The 9581-nt window shown below is 36.0% G+C and overlaps 1 long non-coding RNA gene across 1 annotated transcript in view; it reads left to right on the top strand.

The window, feature by feature from the left end:
- LOC136854522 (uncharacterized) overlaps nt 1–7353 on the top strand; it is a 16090-nt gene extending 8737 nt beyond the window's left edge. The window contains exons 2-5 of the long non-coding RNA XR_010857723.1: nt 1–126; nt 948–1038; nt 3647–3736; nt 4791–7353. The exon at nt 1–126 is cut by the window's left edge and continues 1666 nt beyond it. This is a non-coding gene — a long non-coding RNA (uncharacterized lncRNA). The remainder of the gene's footprint in view (nt 127–947; nt 1039–3646; nt 3737–4790) is intronic.
- Nucleotides 7354–9581: the final 2228 nt, after the last annotated feature.

Consider the following 9581-nt stretch of genomic DNA (forward strand, 5'->3'; position numbering starts at 1 on the left):
ACGAGAACTGGCGAAAGGGCCTGCCTGAGGAGCCAAATGAGGGAAAGCAGGAGAGACTACCGTAAACAAACGAGAAGGGGAGAAACCCAACTATGGGTTATGCCATTAAACTCTGGACTATTGTGGGTGAGTCTTCAAGTATTTTGTTGAACGAAATTCGGTTATAGCTTTAAGACCATTCAAATAACGTGTAACAATTTTAAGTCATTTCATCTACGAATATAAATACAAGAGTAGATAATTGGAAGACTATAATACACCATGAGTGGTAGTACTAAAATATCTAAGAATTTAAAGGTTGCATTCACTGTACAGCTTCAATAATGTTTAATGAATTTCAGAAAGAGCTGAAATGAAGGACGCTGAAGGAACTTTGATCCGATGTTTCGTTTAGGAAGTGTTTAGGTATTGCTAATTGTAGGCACAAGCTGTTATATTGCAAGAGAAATGCAGTGTTCTCCCTCTGAAGTAGTCTGAGTTCCTGTACATAGCCATCTCATTTCTAATGATAAAATACAATGAAATTTTGAAAATACATTTGATTTCATTTGGAAAAATTTACGAAAGGGGATATTTCTGATCGTGAATCAGATGCAGAAAATGACTTTTAAATCTCTCGTTGAAGGAACTACTTTAGGAAAAAATCCATTAGACGTAGATTGCATCTAGACCGGGCAGCTAGTCTTTTTAAGTAGGACCAAAGAAGGATGTGTTAAAGTAAATGAAACTTTGCAGCTATTTTGTACAACAAGCCATCTAGCTACTTGAGCTATACACCTTTAAAGATGTGTAACTTCTATATAAAAAAAATTATAGAAAAGCTTTACAGGGCAGTGATGGTATCATTTGAAAGTTCACAAACTTTTCACACAACTTGATGTGTATTGGGAAGACAGATATGCTAAAACAGGTGTAGATCAGTACTTGATTGAAAGTTTTTATTACAGACTGAAGACGGGAGAACGGGAGGAATTTGGAGGATTTTGTACCAACAGTGGACTAAGACCAGTTGGTCACCTGGATCCATATCCTGTCAAGGTAAGGCACCGATGAAAATGGAAATGCGCCACTGACTGCCTCTGGATTTTGTGTTGCAGTATTATCTCTTTGTCTTCCACTAGCTCAGTTAAAACTGCAAATTGTGTCGCATAATAGACTTCACTGCAGTAAAGTGTACTGGTCAGATGCTTTGGTAAAAAGTTCGTCAAAGAGGGAACAGTATCGAGAAGTAAATGGATTTGGAACGAAACTGATAACGTGCGTGTAATAGGACTTAGGAATAATAATAATAATAATAATAATAATAATAATAATAATAATAATAATAATAATAATAGAATTTACAAATTAGAGACAATACAATACATAAAATCTAGATGCACGACATAAAATGATAGAAATGATAATGGGCAATATCCACACATTTACTGAAGTAGTAGTAAAATAGTATTTATAATAATGGCAATGACAGTAATAATATTGAGAATAATAATAAGAATATTAAAAATATCAATAAAAACAGATTGCATACAATTTATTTCCAGCTAGGGACCTTAGGGGGCTTACGAAGTCAGGTCCAGAATGCTAAATACGAAAAGTGAAAAAATAGTGATAATAAGCTTTAGCGCCAAAATATTTTTGCACAAGGAAACATTTTGAACTGAAGAATCCTGGGAAGTCTGGTGGAGCTCTGTAGAGAAGAATGTGGCCTGCGAAACTAAATAGATTTACTGTTGTAGTAGTTTGACGATATGCAGGATACCTATTAATCTAGTACTTTTCCTATGATTCGTGTCCAGGTGCGATAAAATTAGAGGTTGTTATTTTTATGTCAATGTGAGCATTTCTTATGTGGTGCATTGAAATCTTAATACATGGCTAGATTTCATTTGAGTAATTTAATGTTAATTGAAGTTTTACTGCTGTAGTAGTTTGACGGTATGCAGGATACTTATTAATCTAGTACTTTTCCTAAGGACTTGATTCGTGTCCAGGTGCGATAAAATTAGAGGTTGTTACTGATATGTCAGTATGAGTATTTCTAATGTAGTGCATTGAAGTCTTAATACATGGCTAGATTTCATTTGAGTAATTTAATGTTAAATGGACTAGTTCAAGGATACATCATTAAAATGAAAATGAATATTTGATTGTAGTGGACAAACTAATTCAGTACTAAAATGGCCTTCTAAAATGTTCATATTAGTACAAAAATTCAGCACAATAATTGTATAAAAAAATTTACCTTTTCAGTTATGATAACCCTCGCAGGATTATGCGAGAATATGTGCCGATTTTAATTAATGTGGTGTATGGAGTTATTTCTCAATATGTACTAGATTTCTGTGATTTCTGCAAATACTCTTTCTGTTTAGACTCCAAAGGACAAAAGAGTTATATGGGAATGTCCAGTATGCAATCCTGGTAGCTTGACACAAGCTGATGACTTACTTTCTTCACGTGGTACACTGTAGGCATTACTAAATTATATTTTCAGGATCCCTTTAGCCGATAGCTACATTCACATTTTATCCTTTTACTTTTCCTCCAAAACCGCTTCCTTCTTTCAATATTGCTGTCCAACACCTCTAACTGTTACTTCTTGGTGTAACTATAGGGTTTTGTCCAAGTTCCACCTTCAGTTCCTCGTATTTCATCTCCTTTGCTTCCTGGATTTCTTTATGTTGCTGTCCAACCACCCCAACTCACTCTCTCTCTCTTCATCGTCTTAAGCGGTGAATTCCTTAAAGTGGCCCAGTGCTAGGCTTGGCAGCCTCAGTTTCATAAATTAATCATGAATCAATCAAAACTGAAAGCTTACCAGATTTTTTTTTTTTTTTTTTTACAAAGTAGTAAAAAGTCTTATGTGGACTTTGCCACGGCCCAAAAAATATCTTGAACATATTCATAGGTGGACTTTATTTCTAAAATGGCGCAATAGAAAAGCTCACAGATTAGAGATGTGATACTAAAACTTTATTTTAACTTTCACTGTTTAAAAGATATTCTGAAGGGATAATTGGTGTGTCTTGCGTGATGTGCTTCGACAAGTCTGGAAAAGAAAGGAAGTCCTTGGACAGTGTTGCCTGGCACTTGATTTAGACTTGATTTAAACTTCCTTATGTTTGAGTTTCTTTAGCCCATTTAGCTGCATTTGTGGTGAATTGAAAGATCTGTATTATTACTCAACTAAATGTAATGTGCAGGACATTTGAACCGAATTAAGAGAGATGACCACTTTATTACTGGGCTACTTTGATGTGTAGGTCAAATGCAGTGATTAAAGAATAAGGTATATTATTACATCTAGATTACCTTTCATTCTGAGTCCAGTTTTAGTGAATAGGTGTGTACAGAACTAGGCGAGCACTGTATTCTTCAGCTACCTTTGATTTTCAGGGCATTTTTTAACTTAATTAAGAATCAGGACCAGATTATGAATGGACTGCTTTTCAGTTTCCGGTCATTGGTACTGAATTACGCCAGGACTGTATTGTAACTAGGGCTTTTAATATCTTGGGCATATTAAATCAAGTTTTCTACTGATGTTTTAGGAATACAATACTACTATAGTTAATACTCAGGAGAATTCTTTCAAAAAACTCAATTTTCCACGATTCAATTAACTTCTTCCCCATTCCTTCAGGTGACCCACAGCTAGAAACGTTCTTGATGGGGATAACTGAAGAGTTTTGAAGACGATGCTCCAAAGAAGTTGCATAACGCTTGAGCAAAGGTAGTAGGTGTCTGATGAACATGAAATGTGTTTCTTTGGCGAAATCTGGGTGAACAGAAATGGTTGTTCAAGTGGAGTCATCAAAGCTACAGACTCAGAGAGGTTGTTTTGATAGAAATTCAAAGTGATGTAATTTAAAGTTATGGAACTTGGCCTAGGACAGAATTAGAACAGTGAGATAAAAAGTGAAATGGAAGCTTGTGGATTTCCATTGTCTATAGCTGTTGCATACTCTTACAAACTTAATATAAAGTAACTTTAACCACAATATTAAAATGATCTAGGGAAGTAGGTCTTTTTAGTATTCATATAAAATCTTAGTGATATAAAATTTTTAAGTTCCAGATTAGTTGAATTTTCTCTGTCATTTCTCCAGTAATCTTGGGTGAGTTGTAGTGTATCATACAGAATGGTGTGGTTTTTCATAAGTACCGTGAGAAATTCAGTTAGTGAGAGCAACTGGGCTAGTACTTGATTTAAGGCAAATTAGAGACGTAGGACATTGCCGGTGCTGAAAAATCTTACCAGATTTCGTACAAATACTGCAACGGTTTTATAAATGTTATAGCTAGGACCAAGTAATAATAATAATAATAATAATAATAATAATAATAATAATATAATAATAATAATAATAATAATAATAATAATAATAATAATAATAATAATAATAATAATAATAATAATAATAATATAGTAAAATACAGATAAAACAGGGCACTATTTACTGTAATTTTCTCATTGAAACTTACACCAAGAAGCCTTTCACTTTTTTCAGTGAAGCTCGCATTGCAATCCACTTATAAATCAATATTTACTGTAGCAGTGACCAAATACAATTTAAGTTCATTCAGGTGTCCTTGATAAAAGACCATGACATCTGCATGGCTCTAAACAGACCCTCTCCCATCTTTGCCCCTTTCAGTATAAGGGACCTAGATACTATAGGTTGTTTGAGGCCCACTTATCACGAATCATCTTTTAGTTTAATGTATTGTCTTTCAAAAGATCTGAAAGTGACACGGTGTCATTAACTTCGTCCTCATTCCTTCAGGAAGTGTCTGCAAGGTGCAAGCAAAATTGAGACAAGTTTGAAGGGACTTCTCTCACCTTGGAATTCAAGAGGCGACTACGGTTTGAATGACCGAATTTGTACACTAGTCCCGCCTTGGAATTCAAGAGGCGACTACCAAGTTTGCACACTCTGTGACTATCAAAAGCAGGATACGGTTAAATTCATAGAATCGTGCATGTGTTTTATCAGGGTGATAATATTGCCTGTTGACCCAAGACTGAGTGAAGCCCAGCTTTGCTTCTTGTAATTTCTAAACAGGAACTGCAGGAGTCTTTGTTACATAAGGTAGTCTACTGCAATTCAGGATATAACATTTATTTTCCACTTGAATTTCTGTAACAGCTATTTAGTAGCTCAGTATCTCGGGATATATAATTTTAACTTAATTTTCTTTTATGTTTAACAATAGTTATTTGGTACCTCAATATACTTAAGAATACATAGAATTTTCTACTTAAGTTTCATAAATTTGATATATCGAGTACTTAGTACATTTCAGGACGGTTTTATTTTAATATCTGACAAGTTTAAAATGATACTCAGCTCGATCATTTTTCAGGATGCCTAGGTTTTTAATATGAATTTCTTATCGGTTTATTATTAGTTATCAAGTATTTCTTTGTTTCAGGATTCATTGTTTTGTTTTGACATGAATCTAGTATCGGTTTCGTATCAGCTGCAAGTAGCTCTGTGTATCCGGATACATAGGCAATTCAGTTTTCTTATTCAATGCCAGCTTCAAGATACATACTTTTTTTATGTGAGATTCATAAGTTGAAGGCTGGCTGTCAAGGTTGCTTCAGGATACTTAACTCTCTCTCTCTCTCTCTCTCTCTCTCTCTCTCTCTCTCTCTCTCTCTCTCTCTCTCTCTTTTTCTCTTAACTGTCTTATGAGTTCAGTATACCTATGTTTTACGATACATAGTTTTTACTTGAATTTCTAAGCAGTGTCAATATCAGCTATCAAGTGACTAGTACATTTCAAGATCATTTTTGTACCTTTAATTCTCATTAGTTTAATATCGTCTATCAGGTAGTTAAGGATGTTTCAGGCTACATAATAATTATTTTATTCATTAATTTTTCTTTATTTTTATTTTTTACTTTTGTTTATTTATTTATTTTTTTTTATTTTTTTTCAATTATTGTTTTGTTTAATTTTATTTTATTAAAAGTGATCCATCGTTATATCAGCTATAGATAGCCTTGGTTACATTTTGAATATATAGTAAGAAAACACGGAAGTTTAAGGACAGATTCCATTTTGACTTGCAATATCCAGAAAGTCTTCATTGTCCAGTGCACTCCTGCATTGGTACAAAAGTCACGTAAGATTTATACAGTAGTTTTTTTATTTTTTTTATTTTCAGTCATTTTCCTGAAGTTCGAAAGTTACCAGTTGCAAAAGGTTCATTAGTTTAAAAAAAAAACTAGGTTTTATTGATTTTATGGAATATCTTCGTAGTGGTCAGTCAAGTTAGGAACAGATAAGTGAAGTCAAACCTGTGAGGTATTAGTCTTTATGGAATAGGTAATACTTTTGGCAAAAGTACAAATTATTCCCGATATTTTTCCTCAGTAAATCTTACATATATTGTTAAACTAACTTCCATAACAGTAGCGACTTAGGGTTAAGCTTCTCATATACTCTTTGAAGATTTTGTTCATATTTTCTTTCTTTATTGATTGATACATTTTTTTAGAAAATTGGTAATATTTTTCCGAGGTCTTGCGTTATTGTAATGTTATGTTATGACTTTGAAACTTCGATTACTGAAAGGCTTTGCTTAACACACAAGAGATATCTTAGCCTGAAGCGTGTACACAATTGCATTGTTAAGACACAAGATATTTCAGAATTCAGTTTCTTAGTTTGATCTCAAAATTGATGACATAATGAGCTTGGCATTGTTTTCAAGCTATTAGACAGTACACACTGAATTTTGTACAAAGCTTGCCATGAGAATAATGCTTCTTGCTTAACAGTAAACATAAATCACTTAAAGTTAATGCTATAAATATTGGAGAGTGCCATATCAAGGAAATTATTATCATGGCATCTCTGCATATTTCAAGACACCGCTGGCTCACGAAAGTTACAAATTGAGGTGTTCCCTTGAGGGCAGTTTGGTACTGTTGTCAAATGTATTGTAGGTAAATAATTTAATAAGTAAACTTAAATTCTAAGCATTACTTTCCAGGGAGTTTGGCACTATTAAAACCGGTATTTTAGGTCATTGATTCAGTCATATTGAATGCATTACTTGAGGGTAATTTTTTCTGAAAATTATATTGTAGGTAATTGAATCAATAAGTAAACTCAAATTAAGAATTAATAAACACACAATTATGAGAAACAGTTTATTCGTCTTATTTGTAGGTAGACCTAGTGGAAAGATTAAAATCATCTTAAGAACTGGTCATTCATTTTTCACTAGAGCATCAGATATATTCTAGGCTTCGTTACTAAAGGGAAATTCAATTTTATTGGGCATCTTAGGTACTGGGAGAGCTGCTGCTTAATAAAATGTACTGCAATACACTCCCTGAACACCTGAATTGGCCCTTGGTCACTGACCAACCCGAACTACATCCCCATAATTTCTTTACCCACTAAGTAGTTCCTCATTGGACAGGTCGGTATAGTTCTCGGCTAGCACACTGCTGAGCCCACGTTTGAATCTCCGGCCGGCCAATGAAGAATTAAAGAAATTTATTTCTGGTGATAGAAATTCATTTCTCGCTATAATGTGGTTCGGATTCCACAATAAACTGTAGGTCCCGTTGCTAGGTAACCAGTTGGTTCTTAGCCACGTAAAATAAGCCTAATCCTTCGGGCCAGCCCTAGGAGAGCTGTTAATCAGCTTAGTGGTCTGGTTAAACTAAGGTATACTTGACTTTTACCCACTAAGTGGGTAATTAATTGTCAGCGTTACCAACGCTTACAGGAAAATCTTGTCAAATGAGTTACCTGAAGTACCGTTGGCAACACTGCTGCAAGTCCCGACCGAGAGAGGCTGAGATCCCCAATTGCTTTTTGTTCGCCGTGCTGCTTGGATGTTTCCTGCATCAGGTGAACTTTTTGGTCTTTAGCCCAACCCCCATATAAAATTTTTGGTTTTTTGATAATGACTTGGGCCGTATTTTCGCCCTTTCTCCTGGATTGTACTATTTTGTCTGGTTTTGGATTTTCTCTCCTGTCTTGGACTTGGCTTGAATTTTGGACTTGGAAATGGATAAATTAGACAGGAAGACGCCTCCATCGGATAGCGCCGCCGCTTCCACTTTTGCTACAGCCGTTACGACCGAGCTTTCTACTGCTGGGGATGCTGCAGCTCATCGATCACGCACAGCCTGCAAGCGTAGGATGAGTATCCTCAAGCAAGACAGACATTCTCTTTGCATAGCATGTAGGAAGGTTCAATGTAATGTCACTCTAAGATGTGACGAATGTAGTCATGGTCGGTAGAGCAAATGGAAGATTATGTAAAGCATAGGAAATCTGTAGCTTCCAAGAGTAAGCGTAGGTCAGAACCAGCAGTAGAGGCACAGGTTTTTGATAAGGAAGCTATAGAATCAGAATTATTCAGAAAATTAGAGGATAAATTATCAGCTAGTATGTCTAGCTTATTTTCTAGCTTCTTGACAAAATTAACTGAAATGAAGGATCAGAATAGAAGTTCTAGGGAAGTAGGATCTAATCGTTCTCTTTCAGCTCCCCTGCCTGTTCCAGAACCAGCCCTAATGGGTGCCGGGGGTCATGGAGAACCACAAACCTGGAAGGTAGGATCTGCCAGCCACCCTGGTGCGGAGCAGGCAGTTTTAGCAGCAGATTTCCCCCTTCCCTCTAAAAGCATAAGTTCAGAGGTGAATTTAGAATTAGGCATGATTCAGACAAGTAGGGATAGTGTTTTAGGAGGTAGTCAGGAAGAGAAGCAGAAAATGCAGTCTTCTTTTCAGGTTCAGGTGTGGTTAAGGTGTAGGCATCTTCGTTAGATCCAGCGGCGGTTTTATTTCTGGTGGCAGGCTCTCTGTAACAAAAGGTTGCTAGATCCACGAAGGATGGTTCAGATTTGGTTGCTAGTTTGTCAGGTTCGGAAATTTTGAAGAGTACCCCTTCTTTTTTGAAGGTTCCTTCTCCTTCAGGGGACAAACTTCTTTCGTCTTGCGGTGATGGTAATTCTGTCGATCGGGTTCTAAATACTGCAGAATATAATGCTGATTTGTTGGGTCTCTCTAAGGGTTACAGGCCATTAGTTAGACGTTTTAATCTTGGGTTTTCTAATATCTATGACCATGTCTTAAAAAACCTTCTTTAATTTGCAAATGATGTCTTTCAAGATTATCAGGGGGGAACAGAATCAGTCTATTTTCTTTCCTTAAAATCTATGGCCTCTTCTGTGACTTCAGAGTTTTCCCTTTCCCCCATTGCTTCCAAACCTTCTTCCATTGCTCTTTCTCTTTTTTTGGGCAGCTCTGTGGGTTCTTTGGTTGCTCATCCGGTTTCGTTGCCTTTAGCGGACTTGTCTTCTGTGCCATCTTCAGCGAATCCCGTAGTTTCTCAGGTTTCCGATCTTGTTGCTGCGGCAGTTGGCGGTGCGCCTGCCCCAGTGTTCAGTGTTTCGATACTGATAGTTTCCGCAATCGCTCTGGTAGCTAGGATAGCTGGTAATTTGTCTTCCTCTGTTACCTTAGGTTCGGTACCTCGTAACTTCCCCTTCGAAACTCCTTTGAGTTCTGGTCCAGTTGATACATTCTCCACCTATCCAA

Source organism: Macrobrachium rosenbergii, chromosome 3 (genome assembly GCF_040412425.1).
Source record: "Macrobrachium rosenbergii isolate ZJJX-2024 chromosome 3, ASM4041242v1, whole genome shotgun sequence".
Taxonomy (NCBI): domain Eukaryota; kingdom Metazoa; phylum Arthropoda; class Malacostraca; order Decapoda; family Palaemonidae; genus Macrobrachium; species Macrobrachium rosenbergii.